This window comes from Episyrphus balteatus, chromosome 3, assembly GCF_945859705.1.
Source record: "Episyrphus balteatus chromosome 3, idEpiBalt1.1, whole genome shotgun sequence".
Classification (NCBI taxonomy): domain Eukaryota; kingdom Metazoa; phylum Arthropoda; class Insecta; order Diptera; family Syrphidae; genus Episyrphus; species Episyrphus balteatus.
This window is the reverse complement of record NC_079136.1, coordinates 78411480-78431290: the sequence shown is the minus strand read 5'-3', so window position 1 is coordinate 78431290 and position 19811 is coordinate 78411480. Positions and strand designations below refer to the sequence as shown.

The 19811-nt window shown below is 30.7% G+C and overlaps 1 protein-coding gene across 3 annotated transcripts in view; it reads right to left on the bottom strand.

The window, feature by feature from the left end:
* The window catches only part of LOC129916918 (protein tincar), a 114434-nt gene that overhangs the window by 51737 nt on the left and 42886 nt on the right, over positions 1–19811 (bottom strand). For 2 of the 3 annotated variants that reach the window (XM_055997129.1, XM_055997130.1), the window contains exon 2: positions 17584–17667. The gene's annotated coding sequence lies outside the window, so the exon portion shown is untranslated. Of the gene's footprint in view, positions 1–17583; positions 17668–17884; positions 18079–19811 lie in introns of those variants that run through there. The other variant, XM_055997127.1, reaches the window with a different exon arrangement.

The window sequence follows — 19811 nt, the reverse complement described above, 5'->3', positions numbered from 1 at the left end:
ATTCGCTGCACTCGATTAAGAAGATAATTGTGCAAGAATCATAGCGAAGTGGCAACAAAATTAAATTTGCCCTTAAGTTTAGATAAAATGATATCATTCAAAACTACTTTATCTAAGCTTAGATTAGTATGGGTTTAACACGCCTACAATTATAAAACTTCGATCATTATCTTGATAACTAAATAATATTTCCCAAAAGACTTAAATATTCAAATCACTTATTTTTAACATAAAATCGTATGAACAGGTAAAAAAAATAAAAAGTTTTGGCAACGTTTTTTTTTTTCTGATTATATTATATTTATACAGTTTAATGAAAGTCTCGCACATTTTCTCAAGGTTATTAAGGAACTCTCTTATAATTTTCATGTTTACCTATTTACATATTAAGTCTTTTAATATAAACTTTTCAATAATATCAACATACCACCCTTAAAATGTATGATATATAGTAAAAGACTTAAGGACATCCGTGTTGTAATTAGAAAAGTTTCTTGACTGCCTTCTTCATGCAACAGTAGCTTTCAACTTATTATTAAAGGCCTCTTCTAGAAACTATACACAGTCGCATATGTATTCCTCGAGCATAAAATTCACCAAACTTTTGTGAATTGCTATAAGTCAGAAATAATGAAACAGGAGTAGCAAAAAGTTTCGTGACATACGACCTCTGAAAAGAAGAATATTGTTGCGGTAGAAAGGATTAGGATAAGCAAGCAACCGTATAGGAATGAATATATCTTTGGAAAATCGAGAGTGTAAAAGTGCACAAAAAGTTTCACATAAGAATTTCTCCTCGAATGAATGTGGTTATCCTGTTAGCGAGAGTTAGTTTGTTTGAAATTTTGAGAGAGAGAGAGAGTACAATACGAATTTTTTTTTTTTTTTTTTTGGGTTTTCAACTTTTAACTCATGACAAGGAGCAAAATTATTTCAAACCCGTTTATATTCTATAAGAAAAAAAACTTCTTATTTGTTGAAAACGCGTTGAAGTTTAACCATATTTATAATGAGAATGATTTGTTGTGGATTTAAATTTTTTTGGTTAAAGTTTTTAATATATCTGATGAAAAAGGATATTTGACTTTTTGTGTTGCAGACAAGAAAGGAAGAACACTTGCTTGAAGAATTTCAGAGCAAAATTAATTATTTATTTTGAAACTGATGTGGTTACGAAAATATAAGCTACTCAAGACTACACTGACAAAAAATACTTTAGCAAAATTACCATAACATTCAACATTGCAAACTGGCACTGGATTAAATTCACAATTTTCATAGTAAACGTAATATTTTTTTCGACAATTCGAAAATTTTAACTTGATAGGTAGTCAGTTTCGGTAGTCAATTTTGGAATTTGAAATGACAAACACAGTTACCACAGTTGATAGTCAACATGACAACTTGACAATCAATATGAATAGTACAGGTTAAATAGTATACATAAAATCAACAAATAAAAAAAAAATTGTTACAGTCATGAAAATTGGCAAAAAGTTTGCTTACACCAATGAAAATTGGTAATGGAAAGTTTGTAATACTAGAGTAATAAAGGTGGTACCCTATTGAAATTCAGCAATTATGTTACTTTTGAGATAAGAAACAAAAATCTTAAGTTACTATAAGAATATCATGGTTAAAGTGATGTTTTTTGAGTGAAAACAAAAATGATGGGCCACCCTAATGAAATTTTGTAAAAAAATATTGAATTTGGGATAGAAAGTATGAATAAAGAGTTTTCATAAAAAAATTTTTGGTTAAAGGGTTTTTTTTTCGAAAAGACAGTAAAATCTGTAATTGGTCCCAAAAAGCCAATGAATCAATACCTGCCATGTTTTTCCAGAACTCAGAGGGTATTTCGTCTGGAGCAATCGCTTTTCCTTTCCTCTTCGAATGTAAAATCGGGTATACTTCTTCTAAATTAGGTTTGGCTGTTGGAAAGTACATTCTGAAAAACTGCTTATTTAAGAGCCCATGATTTTGGTCAAGCTGACTATATTTCACACATTTTTTTGGCATCATCAGTTTTATAGAGAAATCAATCGAAAAGTTTTTTTTGTATTCTCTATCACCCTAAACTTGCCCTATAGTAACAATACCCAAAGTTAAATTTAAGGATCTTTCATACAAATGTTTACACTAACTTTTTAAATCCTTTCAATAATGCACAAACTCTACAGGAATTATTTATACTTCTGACAACAGATACAATAGAAAAAAATAAACTCTATCTTTTGATTGTGTACGTAAAAATAGATAATGGCACTATAGGAAAACAACGACACATTTTGACTGCATAAAATAGTATTTCGAAGGCAATGCGTCCCTGAATAAGAGCTTCAGGCTAGAGAATACCACAGTAAAAATAGAAAGCAAAAATACAGAAAAAAATAAAAACTTTGACAAACCCTTGACATTTCTGTTATTTTTTTTTTTGCTCATCCTTTTTTTTATATCTTCTATTGTACATATCTGCATATTGATTTCTTGCATAGCACAAAACCAACAGAAAGGACATGTCTTCAGGGCTGTTTTGTACTCTAACTCTATGCCAAGTCAGACATTGTTGTTCCATTTTCCGATGTGAAAGACATTCAAAAAATCTGTTTGCATTTTGTTGTCGGGAGAAGAAGGATACCGAATCTGATGCAGCAGATAATAGTTTGTTCTCTAATGGAAAAAGTTTAAGGATCTCTGGCAGTTGAGTTGATAACAGAGTGCAGCCAACGAGAACGACAACGATGGTGTTATTTCACTTCGATTTCTTCTATTTTTTTTTTCTATTTTTTTTAATCTACTTTCTAACATTTTACTTGGAAAATGCATTTCGAGTTAAATGCAATTGCATTCAATATTATTGGTATGTTTAGTTCAGAATGTTGCTGAACGAACATGATTCTTGTATAGATTGTTGTTGGTATTAGTACAAACATTATACAATGGCAAGAAGAAGAAGAAGTGGGAAAAAGTTGTATACTCTATCTGGAATTATCTCTGTTGAATTAATTGAACGCTTATTCAATAATACTTGAGATTAATTGCATTTTTAACTCCAAACTGGGTCAAGAAGAAAATTTCTAAGAAAATGTTGTAAGAGAGCTTAAGAACTTACTTTACAAGCACTTTAAGTTATTATTATTGTAAATTCATTACTGAAACTTTATTTATTTTTTTTTTTTTAGTTTTTAAACGATGTTGTTTTTTTTTTTTTTAATTTCTTGGTTTTCTCAAATTCTTCTTATATATAAGTTTTTGGTTTCAAGTTTTTAATGAATTTTGAAGAGCTTGCATACAAAACTAAAAAAGTTTATGAAAATATTGATAAGATTGCTTAAAAACCACAAAGATTAGTAGTGCTACGGTTTTGTATTGTAAATAAATAAGTTTTCAATTTTAGAAACAGTGGAAGAGGCAAGCATAAGATTACTCAACTCATATGGTTAAAAGTTTAGATTATTTTAACATCAATCAGGTAATTGCGGACAATGTATTAAACCATAATATAAATACTTGAGACGCAAACAAAAGAAGAAATATAAAAGTACTCCAAATACATAGATTTCTCGAAGGTACTTAAAAGCAAAACTGTAAATTAAATTCTTCTTGAAGTCAAAATTGTAAAAATCAAAATGAAGATTTCTGATTTTCGAAATGAGGGATTTAAATTATAAATGAGATTTCTTCTTTGAAGTTACTAGTGAAAAAAGACGTAGTGTGGGTGGTTGCTTATTTGGCAGTTCGTCGTTACATCTTCTTCGAAAATGTTTTTTCGAAAACTGTTTAGCAACTCAATTTTGGAATTTTTGCAAATTTTATGTATGGCTACATAATTCATAATTATTTTAAGAGCAGGTTTAAATGTTTTTTAAAATTAGTAAGAAAAAAGTACGCATACGCCTGAGTGTACATATTTTTTAGGTTTATGTTTTTGTTTGAGAAAAAATATTCGTTTTATAATTTTTTTTTTTAAATTATTGTTTCTGATTTTGGAAGTTATTTCAAATCTGTTTTTAACAGAGAAAACAAGGTAATTTCTAAACAAAATTTTTCGCCTCATTTCGGTTAAAAATGTAATGTAGAGGCTGATATGACCTATTGACCTTTAGCAAGAATATTGGGTAAGTTTGTAGATGTTTATTTCATATCTAGATCATTTATTGCAAATAAGGTGGAAATAATTTCATATAAAAATTTTTAAATTTGTATAGAAAATTATCTCATTTCTTAAGTAGCACAAAAGTCTACAATACACCAAAATATTTGGAGTATTTTTTGCACTTTCGTGATATGCATTTTAAATATAAAAAATATACCATTTTCTCGTATATAATAAACTCCGCTGGTTAAAAAATTAAACCGATTTCGGTATATAAATAGAGCTAGTGGTATAAAAAATGAACTGGTTTTTGGTGAAAAATTATTCCTTTGAAATTGAAAAATACACAATAAATCTATGGATAAAATACACCATTTAAATTATTCTGATTTATAATTTGAACCAAAGTTTATTTTTTAACCTTAAATAGTTTGATGAATTAAAATGTACACTATTTCTTATGAAATAAATGAAAATAAATTATTCTTTATGGCAATACAATTAACTAATGATTAAATATAAATTTGAGTGCCGAATTTAAGAACGAAACAAATTCCATCTACTGATTTTAGATACTACCCCGTCTAAAAATCGAGCGCCTCAAAAATTTCAATGAATTAATGATTTTTTTGTTAGATTTTAAAAATCAGTTTTTCAAAAATAATAATTTTTTTGTTGTTTTTACATTTTTTTAGAAGCGTTCTCTTATTATAATATAAACGAATAGAAAAAAAGTAAGAATGCGGGATAATTAGGCCGATATAGTACTATTATAGTAAAATAATTAAACGCTGTCTTCATTATTTAAATGGCGGCCATGGAAAAATATGACGTCTCCCACTTATGCAGTCTGGTGAATTTTTTGTCCATAGGGTGTACTTCCTAAACCAAAGAGAGTGTACAAAATATACCGTTTCGGTTCATTTGAGAATCGATTAATTTTATGCACCAATAATCGTTTATTATAAAAACAATTGAATATCGGCGTATTTTTTGCACGGAATCTTAAAAGAAATGTTGCAATTTTGCACAGAAAAGATGATGGTATAATTTGTATACCATCTTTTTTGATAAATACACTATTTTATTCAAATTTCTCAATTTTACACCAAAATTAATGAATTTACACCAATTTATACACCAGTGTGCTACTTGAGTTGGCTTGGTGGAAACAGGCTACAAGAAATGTTACTATAACCCAACAAATATTTGAACAATAAATATAGGCCTTATGAAGAACTAAATTGAACTTCTTTTTATAGACCTAAAGCTACAAAATTTAGGTTTTCGCTTTACATCTCAGTCTAGGTAACTTTAAATTTCTGCAAAAAAAATTTGGATTTTCGAAATTTTTTTGGATTTTGAAAGCATCAATTACTGACAAAAGAAAAAAATGAAAAAATTAATATTTTTTTAAATGTCTCCCCTGGCCTGATCAAACTGGAAGTTCACTTCTGAAACTTTAAGTTGAAATAAACAATAATAAACAATGACTGAGAGGAACTACATAACTTCAATCTTATCTTAGAAGAATTTAGAATAACAAAAAACTGTTGAGGCTATAAAAACCGAGTTTGTGGAATTGAAAAGTATTTGAAAAGTTACAAATTTGGAGGTCAGCCAAACCTATTGTTTTTTAATAATTTTAGATTTTGTCCGCGAACTTAAGGCTTATTTTGGCGGAAAATTCAATGAATGAAATGAGATTATTTTTTTATTTAGCTACAAAGTAAGGGACGTGATTTTTTTTTACATTTTTTGTTTATTTTCTTGATAAGAATTTACATATACATATATTTCAGTGATACTTAAATAAGATTGGGATTAAAAATACCAAAAACAAGCACAGTATGTTCAAAATTAGATATAACACCAAAAAATGAAATTTTAAACTATTTCCCAAGATGCATGTCAAAAATTTTATCAGTAAATGAGAAAAAATATTTAAATTAATATCATTTTGATTTTTAAAAAATGCCAAATTTTCCAACTTCATTCATATAATCCCAGGTTTAAAACAGTCAGTATTCAAATGTAATTAATTGTCAAATGTGCATCTGTTTTTTCTATATTTTCTATGTTTAAAAGTTTAAAGAAACTCTAGGAATGATATTTTTTACAGGACAGGTATTCCAAATGATTATTTCTTTCTATATCATCCTCTGTCAATTTTTTAAAGTTTGATCACCTTTTTCAGACTACCTATGAAATAATAACAGATTTGTGATTTAAACCTTTATAAAAGACTTGAATGTAATGATTTGATCAAATATTGAATCATTATATTTACACAATCTTTTTGTGCTGGTAATAGTTTCCAATGCGAAATATCATAAAAAAGTACCAAAAAGTTTTGTTTTTACCAAACAACACTAATCTTAATATTACATATGGAAAATCTGAAAAACCGTTTGACTATTTTTGAAAACCAACGACAAAACAATGTTTAACCATACCATATTTCATAAAGAGAATTAATGCATCACGATGTAACATATTATATTTAATTGACAAACTTAAACAAATTTTAATAACGTTTTCTAAGAATTTCAACCTCTTATTTTGAATTTTCTTTGATGTAGGAGCTTAAATAATATGATGATGTTTAAAAGAAACTGAGATGAAACACTACTCATAAACCTTACCGACGACGTGTGCAAATAAATGTGGGAGCACAAGCACATATTAGGTTTAACTGTCTCAAAAATATACTACAAAAACCAAAGAACACAAGTAATGTGCTACGCACTGTAAAATGATTTAATGTGTGGGTATAAATGGGGAATATGATACATGTACGAGTATGCACATAAACCGCACAAAAACAAAAAGCTATACAAAGTTTTGCAAAGTCGTTATTACGAGTTCTAAACAGGATGTAAACGTTTTTTCCAGCAAACCAGAAACTAAAATTTAGCCTTTTTCAACAACAGTTTAATACTTTTATCTTGTCACTTAGCTAATTTTAAACACCTATTTTAGTATGGCTTTTTTTTGAGTTTTCAGTTTACAAATTAAGTGGATGTACAGGCATAATTTCCAAATTCAAAATAATTCAGTTATGTCAAACTGTAAAATTTTGGAACACCCTTTTCAAACATACATACAATTGTGTTCATTTCGTTCCCCAAAATTTACATTCTAATAGTGTGTTCTCTCTCTGCTTATGACATCTGTGTTTCTTCTAATAAACCTTTCGACAGCAGCCGCATGTGTGTATTTTGAATAACTATTTTCCAGATTACGAAGCAATTATGTTTGGATTTATGTAGATTATAGACACGAGGGGCATATGACGCATGAAGCAAACAGACTGAAATGTTTTCTGAATAACCTAGAGCCTAGACTTTGGCTCGATATACGAATACCTCGCATATTAAATGTATGTTTATTGAATAGTGTTATGTAACTTTGTCACAAATTATTCCTAAGTTTTCCCATTATTAAAGGTGCTAAGGATATTTTCATTCATTTATTCACGAAATGTTTATACAGTTACATATTCAGTTTGAATAGAATTTAGGCTCTTACCAAAAAGTATCATTGATAAATTCCTTCGGTCGACAGATTGTTTAACACGTACAACAATTCTAGCCCAAAAAAGCAGACATGTATAATTTTTACAAGTTTTTCTATTTTCTCAAAATTGTTTTTGCAAAAAAAAGACACGTTTAATAAATGTATTCATCCTCGAATAAGAATCTAAACTGCAAGTTAATTCCAAAACAAAGAAATAAGAACACCAAAAAGCAAGCGGATTCCACATTACATTAAGCGGAATTCTTCATTGTTTTTGGCCATCTTAAAATAAGCGGAAAAATTTTCTTAATTTCTTGACTGCGCAAATTAAAAAAAAAATCAATTTTTTTTTTTATTTGGAAACATTTTAATTATTAAAAAATAGAAGCCACCTACAACTGTTGGGTCAATAGGCGAGTGCTTTACCACCAGCCTGTCTCACTGTGTTGGAAACAAGCATGATAAACTGCAACTAAAGCTGAAGTCGGCCTATTTTAAATTTTTAAAATTTTTATTTTTGGTCGGTTTTTTTTTAAGATGAAAATTCACATTAAAATAAAATGAAGTTCACTCTAGAATAAAAGCGAATTCCACTTATTTTAAGCGGGATTCGTTTTGTTTTAGGAGGGTGGGATTTTAGGTGTATTTTATTTTAAGGTGCCCTTTTTTCTCCGTGAAATAGTCTACCGCTATCAAAGTTTAAGGCCAGTTCATTAGTTAGCCTTATGATGTTGCTTGGAACGTTTGTTTAGTTACAGAATTTTTGAAAATAGTTTTATTTCATATATGCTCAAATTTTCACTTGATCGCCCTAATTTTTTTTTTATCACAGTCTGCCTTTTATAAAAACAGAAACCAAATACCTTTTTTATAGCTATGAACAAAGGTGAACAATTTTCTATCTATTTTACTGCAATTTTTGTTTAATTCCACATCATTTAGATCGCGATCGCAAAGTTGTTAAAGTTGTTACCCAAGTTACTGTGGACTGTACTAAATTTCCTAGTAATTGCTTGGTTTTTCCAATTTTAGTTCCCTACCCTCTTTAAAACAGCGACAATTTGACATTCAGCTTATTAAGTTTAAATTCACGTTTCGTAAAGATATTATATCCATTCAACCGCCTTCACAACGATGTTAATTTTAAATTGCATACAAATATCCTGATTCCTTTATAACAAAGTGCTATAAAAGAGCAAGCGTTTAATGAACTCTTCTGCTCAACAAATTCCATTAATGCTTGAATTCATGAATGTCGTTATCGCGGCACTTCTTGTGGGGGTTGATGAAAAGTGGTTCAGGAGGAACCCATCACATAAGGCGTAAGCTTTTTTGACGAAATTAAATTTCGTTCCACAAAAATTTACCCGAAATAGTGCGAGATACCAGTATGCGATGATGACAAGCAAGAGAGACTGCATATATCCATTTTATAATCGGAAACAGAGGGTTATCAAAATGAGGGTTGAAGGTTTCGAAGAAGATAAAAAAAAATCAATATTATCCACCATCAATGGAGTCTTTCCCAAAAGAATTCTGTGTACTTTTTAGTGCAGTTGATGGGGAAAAGGCAGCGTAAATATCAAACAAAAACAAGGCATGGCGAAGAGGGTTGGGTTGATTTTAAGAAATATTCGAAACTAGTTCGTGTTCTACGATGCCGTCATTTGTAAAAGGAATTTGCTTTGAGAACCAACAAAACAACAACAGAAATGGTCCTTATTCAGTAAAACAGTGAACATTTTACTCATCCTCTTTTTCTTCCACAAAACAACCATACCCGACAATAAAGGGAAGCGGGTGGGTATGGCTGTGCCTGTTTATCTTTGTTTTTTTTTGTGTGCATACTTTTGAGTAACAAAATTTCCTGCCTTACGGAATTTAAATCACCCTTCTATAAATATATACATTGTGTATGTATAAATTTAATACACATTTTGCAATGCAGTATAACCCAAGGAAGAAAGTGCGCGTCAATCTGCAGACACTCTGGGACGCTCGCATACTTAAGGATAAGGATCAGTTTGATGATGCATCAAAGGATGATTTTGTGATGGAATCCTTTTTATGAGTGTATGTATATGAAGTTCGAAAACTTTGAGGTGGCTGGGGGTATGCTTGGAATGTAAACACTAACCTGATTTCGTGCGACAAACTTTTCAGCTGGTACATGCACAAGGGTAACGGAATTTTGTTGAAAATATTAATATTTACTTGCATAACATAAATATTTAATTTTTTTTTATATTTATTAAATGACTGACTGAGCTGAATAATCTTGGTGCATGTCCAATCAAAGGTAGGATGAGATTTTATGTAATATATTAATTGGATTAAAGTATAAAGCATTTAAAAGATTCCGCATTCAGGTTGAATGGCTAAGTACGGATCTAAATACTTTGTTGAAAAGGTTTAGATAAGATGTTATTTATGAATATAAGAAAGAGAATCGGAAACAAATTGGAAACGTGAAGCACACTAGCTTGAGAATGGTAATTAAAAATAAAATTTACAGGAGAACGAGCGTTGAAAGTAAGTGTATGCGGTTTGCATACACGTTTTTAAAAAGCCAGAATCTCATTTCTATCTGTACAATTTAAATCCACTAAACTTAATCAAGAGTTTTTGAAAGAATGGTCCTCAACTCAATATTTTGAAAAAAAAAACCTAATACAAAAATTTTAAATGACATTTTTTCAAACTTTTTCGTGGTAAAATATGAATTTTTGACCAAAATTGTTTTTTAAATATATTCATATTTCACCACGAAAAAGTTTGAAAAAATGTCATTTAAAATTTTTAAATAAGGTTTTTTTTTCAAAATATTGAGTTGAGGACCATTCTTTCAAAAACTCTTGATTAAGTTTAGTGGATTTATATTGTACAGATAGAAATGAGATTCTGGCTTTTTCAGTGCCGGTTTAAGCACTACCGGCGCCCCTGGGCAAAATTGCAAGTGGCGCCTCTCAAAAAAAAAAGAGTGTGTGTACACATGTACACGCGACTGAAGTTATACTTCTCATTCAGTATATATAAATGAATTTCATTTGATATTTTTAATTTCTATTATTAAATTAATTAATCCACACTTCGTTTTTTTACATTTTTATTTATGAACAATAATAGTACAGGAAAGTTAGTAAAAAAACAAGCATATTGTGGAACGAAATATAGGACGGCTGAATTTTTCAAATCTGAAAGAGGGACACTAGAAAAGCTTAAGTCCTGGTTTTCGGGACGCCACCCCCCTGGCGAAATCCGCCATTTTGGAAAACGCGAATCGCTCTATATATCCAAAACTATTTATCCTAGAGAAATGATTTTTGGACCAAAGTTCTTTGAAATTTAATTATCTTTTTCTTTGTAATACATTATTCTTCTGAGCGGCCAATAGTTTTAAGGTTATGTTGTTTTAATTTATTTTTTTTTCGGTTTTTTTAAGATTTTATCATTCCCGGTATTAGTTACATAAATTTTAATAATGTTAAAGTTATAGACCATCAAATTTCCAATAATTTGGTATATTTTTGAAAGTCATGCGATGTAGAAGTCGAAAGTTATTGATCTGAAAACTATAGTCTAAGTACAGGAAAGTTAAAGTTAGTTGAGAGGATACATTGATTTTTATTTGGAAAGTATAATGAAATATGAAGATATTTTAAACTTTTATAAAACACCATAGCTTAAGTTGTTTGTTTCTAGTTATTAATGGAATTATTTTAACACATAGATATTTTTATAAATAAGACAGATAATTTTTCGTGATCTTTTCTCTTGGTGTTTTTGATAGTAAATATATTTCTATTTTTTTAGTAAAATATTTATTTTTTTATCATAAAAAAAAATTCCGGTACAATCCGGTTTTTCGACTTTTTTTAAAATTCCGAGAAAATCAGTTTTGAAAGTTGGAGTAAATTTTTTTTTCGAAAAATCCCCGAATCTTTAAACGCTCCTGGAAGCTTAACCGCTTGAGAGTAATTTTTGGGAGTGATGCCAAATGATAGCTTGTGTCATGGGCCTACGCTTTGCACATTGTCAGATTTTTAAAAAATCGCCTTCCATGTTAAACCGCCACATCATGCCTATTTTTTCAGAATCGTGCCTATTTTTTTTTTTACTTTTAAGTTCTCCCGGTTTGAGAACGCGTGGACCTACAGGGATGAGAGTTGTACCCAAATGTAGGTTAGAGTCCCCGCTACCTTTTGGCATCAAAAAAATTTTTTTCATTTTTTTCAAAATTCCGAGATATAGGCGTTGGAAGTTGGGGCGCTCACTTTCAGCTCAGCTCACTTTCAACTCAGCTCAAATGAGCTAAGCTATGGTACCTAGCTCAAATTTGAGCTGAGCTGTGAGCTGAGCTGAAATGTGAGCAACTGGCAACTTGCCACATGAAAATTACCACATGCAACTTGCCACATGCAACTTGCCACATGTAACTTGCCACATGCAACTTGCCACACGCAACTTGCCACATGCAACTTGCCACACGCAACTTGCCACATACAACTTGCCACATGCAACTTGCCACATGCAACTTGCCACATACGACTTGCCACATGCAACTTGCCACATGAAACATGTAACTTGCAACGTGTTGTGTGTTTTATGTTTGCCGTACTGCGGCGTACTGCATTTTTAAATACTAAAGTACTGCCTACTCTAAAGGTGAAACGACAGCCCTGCTACCCAGGGTGATCGCGTCATAATCCCTTTGACATTCTTGTCAAAAAGTAAATTTTCATACCCACCCTCCCATAAGAAGTATAACTTCAAAAATTCATTTAAAAAAAAAATTTTTAAATCACGAAAAAAAGAAAAAAAAGCAATAGCAGATTATGTCTTACTTCTCTAATGCATTTATTAACAATGTGCAGTTTATTAGAGTGCATAAGGTTAACTTAAAAAAAATTAAATCTTTATGTCATTTAGGCTTAATTGACAAGTTTACCTTTATCTCTGACTTTTTTGTTTAAACACATTTAAAGAGTAGGTACTGTTGGTTTTATTTGAACAATATTTTTTCAAAAACTTTTTCTACTAAGTACATTAATGTCGTTTTCGATTGGAATCACTCAATGATTCACTCATTTTGAAATCCAATGCAAAAATTCGAATCGCTTCCACCCAATTCAGAAATTTAATATCTGTATTGGTGAAAAATAAAATAATTTTTTGCTTTTTCACTAGGAGAATAAAAAACTTGCAGAAGGCTTCTGAATGATTCCGGACGCCAATCGAAAACGACACCTTTATAAGTATTAGGTTTGTTCGTTGTGAGCTCTAGGGCACTCTGGGTCGCTCCGAATTCGTTGTCAAGCGTTTTTTGTAGCTCCTTTTTCAACCAAAGTTATTTCCTCTCTGTTCGATGTTCGCTGAAGAAACTAAAGCTCTGAGGTGTTCGATGTAAAATGAAAACCCGAGAAACTCTGATTTTTTTGACAGTTAATTGACATGACTTAGAGTGCCCTGGAAGGGGGGACAACGAACAGACCTATTTTTTTATTCTCACACACAAACGTAGTTTTTATAATGGAGAAGTTGTCAATTTTTGACTGGGTTTTAGGTTTTCGGGATTTTGGTTTTTCGGGATTTTGGGGTTTCGGGTTTTTGGGTTTTCGGGATTTAGGGTTTTTTGGAAATTACCAGCTATGATTTAGTGAATTATATACCTATAGGGGCGCCTTTGCAAAAATTATATTGGTTGGTGGAATATTAGGATTGCTTTAGTCTTTCAAAAGAAATTGGGGCGTCTTGTTCTTCAAAGATGAACGAAGATTTTGGACACCATTGTCCTTCCGGAAGCCAAACAAACTAACCCAAAATTGGGGAGCGCCTTCATTCTTCAAAAAGTTTAGGAAAAACAATACGAGCGCCGTTGAAAATGTAAAATAGAAAAAAATTGGGACGCCTTGTGAAAGTAAAAATAAATAAAACATCGATTGGAAAGACTTCGTTAGTTCGGGGTGCCTGCGGCGCCCCTCAATTCTTGCGCCCCTGGGCGACGGCCCAGGCTGCCCCCCCCTAAAACCGGCCCTGGGCTTTTTAAAAACGTGTATGCAAATATTGAAGGTGTTGCCGTTGTGTTCAAAATATTTTTTTTGTGTTTGCCTAAACGATGGAAGATTGTCCTTCACTCTCATATAGTTGTTTTCCTTTAATTACCTAGACAATCTTTTGGCAAAATTTTTGAAAAATTTTTTTTTGTTCACAAAAATCTTCAATTAAATTTAATCACGTTTTTGGGTTCGTCTGTCGGGTGTTTGAGCGCAGCTAAAACGTCTGTCATGGGTATTTTTGTAATCAGAGAGTCAAGACCAACAGAATGAGACTCATTTCAAGTGGTTACCCCAAGCCCTTGCGTTCGCGTAAAAGATCGCATTTTTGGGTTCGTCTGTCGGGTGTTTGGGCGCGGATAAAACGTCTGTCATGGGTATTTTTGCAATCAGGGAGTCAAGGGCTACAGGATCCAATTGTTTTTAGGTGGTTACCCTAATCCCTAAAAACGCGTAAAAATGCGCGTTTTTGGACTCGTCTGTCGGGTGTTTGGGCGCGGTTAAAACGTCTGTCATGAGTATTTTTGTAATTAGGGTTACGAGGGCGTCAGGATCCAATTATTTCTAGGTGGTTACCCCAATCCCTAAAAACGCTCTGTAGGTCCAAAACTTTTTGAAATACATTACTCCAAATGAAATTGCTAAAGACAATTTATAGTTTATTACTTTTTTGTATCACGAAAAGATTCCAAAAAATTCAATACCAAATTATATATATTTATGTTTAATGGTGTAACGTTTTGAATTTGCTCAGTATTTTTCACTTTCAAAGGGAAAAAAAAGAAGAAAAATGGAAACAATACAACTGTGGGATATATGTAAGTAAACTCCCTGTAAAACAAGAACCCTTAAACACGAGAAATGTAATGAAAATTGCATAAGCCCTACTTAAAATTTACTGCATTATTACTTTTAGTTTCATATTCTTTCATTATTATCCACAGTTGTCACACCCTCTTAAGGTATTTTTTTCTTTTTTTTTTATGGAAAATAATCCTTTTGTTATCCGTTAATTTGCCAAAGGGCTCAAATTGACTGTAATGTAAGTTTTTTTTTGCAACAAAGACTATAATTATTATTGAGGAGTTACTTTTCATTAGGGGACAGAATACATATAAATATATGTACAAGAATGTTAAATTACATATAATTAAAAAATCGAATAAAAAAATCTTATTGCGGTCATACCTATTATTTGTTGCGTTATGTGTGTTTTACATAATATGTAGCCCCATGTGACATTTCTGTTACAAACCAACAAAGATCCCACAAAAGCTGTACAAACTTTATTTTTTTTTCTTTTGAAGCTTATAATAAAACATACATAATTTTTAAAAATTGCTTTATCGAAATACTTTTAATAAATGGAACCAAAAGTTTTTAATTGGCAGTTATAATGTTGAAAGTTCAGTGTTTTTTTTTTTAAATAAGCTTATTTGTGTAAAAGCTACGAAATTTGGAAAAAAAAATTGTTACTTTTTTTGTGACTTTTTTTACAAATTGATATTCAAAGTGGTCGATAAACACATCCGAAGCATTGACTGGAAACTATAATTGATGACAAAAAAAAAAGAACTTAAACTCAATAATTGTTAGTTTTATTAATTAATTTTATTAATGCAAAAAAATTAGTCTGTCTTCCTCTATATGACTTTCTTCAAACTTGTAAATTAGAGGTTTTGGGTGATTCCTTTGAGTGAAAATTGAGATTTTTTGTATAGCCAAAATTAACGGTTCCGTCCATATAACCATAGTGGAAATATGTACCTTTTTTCCAAAAGCGCTCTAAAGATTTTGATTCAATACAAATTTGTGTATACTGACGCAACGTCATATATTTAAATAAAAATAACTTTAAAAATATTTTTTGAACCGCTATTTCCGGTCTCTTTGATAAGTATGTAGAACTTAATTTCTCTTTTTTTAGTAGACAGCCGTAATTGTAAAATTTTACTATTGATAAATTATACATATATGTATAATGTATATGTATGTAGAAGTGACACCGGGAAAATTCCGTTGTGAACGACTAGAGTGAAAAGTTTTTTTTACAGTATTGTGTATTCAATAGCCAAAAAATCCCTAAAAAGTACTTTTTGGGCTTGTTGATAATAACACTTGGTTTATTTGTTTTTTTTTGTCGTCGCCTCAGAAGCAAAGTGTCCTAACTCGAAATTTTGCGATTTTGAGTTAAGTAATCAGAAACAATCTGAAAACAATAAGCTATTTTTTGGTCAAACTGTCATTAAAATACTTCTTAAACTGAAGGCGTGAGAGCATAATGTCGTTTTGTATATAAGGTACCCTTCATGTTACTAAACAAAATTATCGGTTTCATTTCAATGCAAAACGACACTTTTTCAGGCATTGCTGAATAGTAACTATGCGAAACGACATAAGTCTCTCTATTTTTTTTTTTAAGATATTTTTGTTCTACGACTTTAAGCTCTTCGCATAAACTTTAGACGAAAATTATAGTTTCTTAAGAACACAAATACATATGTATATACACATGTACAAATCGCTTTTCTCAAAAACTCTAGATTTTTAGATAGGATGCTTTGCTTATGAGGCAACGTTGTGTTGTTTTAGGTTTGTATTTGCTTATTTATTTGTTTTTATAATATGTATTTTAAAAATAAACAGAATTTTCGAGTTTGACAAAATATTATTGGATATTAATTTTTATTTGAAAGGATTTTTTTTCGGTTTATTTATCAACACTAACGACAAGAAGATGAACATTTTGTTCAACTACATATTGGTTTTAAATGTTATTTAAATTCGATTTGGGTGTATTGGCATCTAGGCCAAAACTGTAATTCATATCATTTGCACGTTGTCCACGTGCACTGTGGCGTATACGTAATTAATTTTGTAGTTATTTTTGTTTTTTTTTTTAACCCAATGTGTTGACAGTTGATCAAGCTAGAAAACTTGGATCTATATATTTTTTTTTCTACCGGAATAGAATGCAATTGTATTGATTTCGTACAGTAAAACTTTGCACCTGTTAAAGAACAGGTCATACATATTATTTTTTTATTCTATAATTTACACTCAAATATTTCTCTGACAACTCTTTTTCTAATAGACTCAACAATTAAATTAATTTCATTAGAATCAAATCCCAATGATGGTGAACAAATGAACATCACATAATTAAAGAGCTAACTAATCCTTTTCCATTTCGCCAAACAGTAATAAAATTTCAACACACATACATAGTTTATTATGGATGTAAGTATATTAAGATCCCAAAGTAAACACTCATTTCAAGTTGAACTTTTAAATACTTTCAACATTTTTGGTGGTTTCAAATACAGAAGCAGTAAATAAACTCTCAATTAAGTATACATGCTAAACAAAACAATTAATTAAAATATTCGCTAAATTGTTAATCGAAATAAATTGTAATGCTGTGCCTTGTTTGGATATTCGAACAAAATTCGATGATAGTGTGGGCATAATACAAATACAAAGGTGAGTAGTTATATTATATAGCTATAAATCTTTGTGCTTTTGCACATGAGTGTGTTTGGGGGAATCCTTCCGGTGTACAATATATATCTCTACTACACGTAACGGGAATATTCAGAGCAGATTACACACTTCAAAAAAAAAAAAAAATTAAAAACACACAAAAAAAAAAAGAAGAGATAGAGCTCTTAACGAAAAAGTACTATAAAATAGTGACACGCAAAATTAAAGCTTTTTGTTAGGAAAATAATTGCTTTTGGATCCTTTTGTATTAAGAAGGACAGGAACATTGCGACAAGGACCCACCTCATCCTTTTTCAAGTATCTACTACCGAAAGCACTAAAAACAATTTAAATGGGATTTGCATAAATTTTTCTCATTATCTTTGTGCCTTGTTATTATGACTAAGGTATAAAATTGAGCAAGAGACTTACTTGAATAAAAGTTTTGTTCGCTGTTGTATAGTCGCTATCAGATATCACAGGGAGAGTTGGCAGAGTTGGCAGAGTCCTTCATATCTGAAAAAAAAAAAGAAATGATAAATAAAGAAAAAAAATTATAGTGTAAGCAATTAAGCATTTAGCGAGATTTTTAAATGGATATAATGTACTGTATACGAATACATGTGCAAACTTATATACATTAAATACACATTAATATAAAATGGGACAATTAATTATATTTTAAGAAATGAAATTTAAATGACAATCAGATAATGAACAATATAATATGTACCTAAGGAAAAAACATTATTGATGACAATCAAAAAAGGCTTGCAGATTCACTGAGCTATAATATTTTCTTCGTTTTTTGTCAATACCTATGTATATTTTTGAATCACGTTCTTTAAAATAATTATTTATCTTGAAAACTGTCTAATATCAAATTAATTGTTTAAATTAAGGAAAAAATAATTTTTTGATAACTAAAACTGTTCTAATATGATTTTTTTCTTTGAACAAACTAGAGCCGAGTAAAATTTGAAAATGAAAACGGAAAAATTTCAACGGTGGAGTGTTCAACTCTAATCACAGGTAGATCGAAAATTAATAAAAATAAATTGCACGACTGGGGTCGCACGTACTTGCTCTTAGAGTTAAAGTTGCTTAAATTTTTAAGACTTTTTATATTAAATTTGGAAAAAAAAATAAAATTCGTTTAAAAAAAAAATAAAATAAAATCTGAAATTGAATTGCCCTCCAAAACAAGTATGCAGTTTTGATTGATATATTAACATGCATTTTTAGAAAAAAAATTTTCAAAATCGTTAGAGCCGTTTTTTAAAAAACAAATTTTTTATAAATGATTTTTTGGATAAAAAGTTTAAAAATAAAATTGGTGTGCCATTTTGTAGAAATCACTAATCAACATCTAAAAACAAAATTTCAAAAAAATTCAATGTCCCGTTTTCGAAAATTTGATTTTTCAAAAAAAAATTTTCAAATTTTTTTTAAAAATCCAAAAATTATTTTTTTCAAAATTTTATTTTTGGTTTATATTTAAATTATATAAGTGCTTCTTCACAAAAAGTTTCGTTGAAATCGAATAAGCGGTTTCGGAGATAAACGGATTTGAAAAAAACGGTTCTATGGCAGGTACCGTTAATAATGATTTTCAAAAATTTTTTTTCATTGGAAGATAGACCTTAGCTTAAAACTAACATTTGAATTTTTTAAACAAAATCGTTGGAGCCGTTTTTGAGATATTTCAATTTTACTAAAATCGGTATATGACAAGTACCGTTATTTTTTGTCCAAAAAAATTAATTCCAAAAACCCCTCTGGAGAGTCGCCAAATAACGCTACATACCAAGTTTGACATTAATCGGTCCATCCGTTTAGGCTGTAGCTCCTTATACAGACAGACAGACAGACTGACAGACTGACAGACTGACAGACTGACAGACTGACAGACTGACAGACTGACAGACTGACAGACTGACAGACTGACAGACTGACAGACTGACAGACTGACAGACTGACAGACTGACAGACTGACAGACTGACAGACTGACAGACTGACAGACTGACAGACTGACAGACTGACAGACTGACAGACTGACAGACTGACAGACTGACAGACTGACAGACTGACAGACTGACAGACTGACAGACTGACAGACTGACAGACTGACAGACTGACAGACTGACAGACTGACAGACTGACAGACTGACAGACTGACAGACTGACAGACTGACAGACTGACAGACTGACAGACTGACAGACTGACAGACTGACAGACTGACAGACTGACAGACTGACAGACTGACAGACTGACAGACTGACAGACTGACAGACTGACAGACTGACAGACTGACAGACAGACAGACAGACAGACAGACAGACGGACTTCCGGGACCCACTTTTTTGGCATTGTCTACCATCGTAATGTCATGGAAAAATGTTATCTCAACTTTTTTTTTTTGTACGAATGCATAACTTGATATATAGTACCTATATCGCAAGTAAAAAGTATGGAGGTTTTTTCCACTTACAAAATAAGATCTCCCAATATTTAAAAGCATTAATATATTGTCTGTTGTCGAGTAGCTTGCCCTGAATCCCTCCTGACTTTCAATTAGAATCTTTTAATATCTAACCAACACGTAAGTCTTTGCAGAAGTATACTGGCAACATGGCGACAAGGAGACAATGTGACATG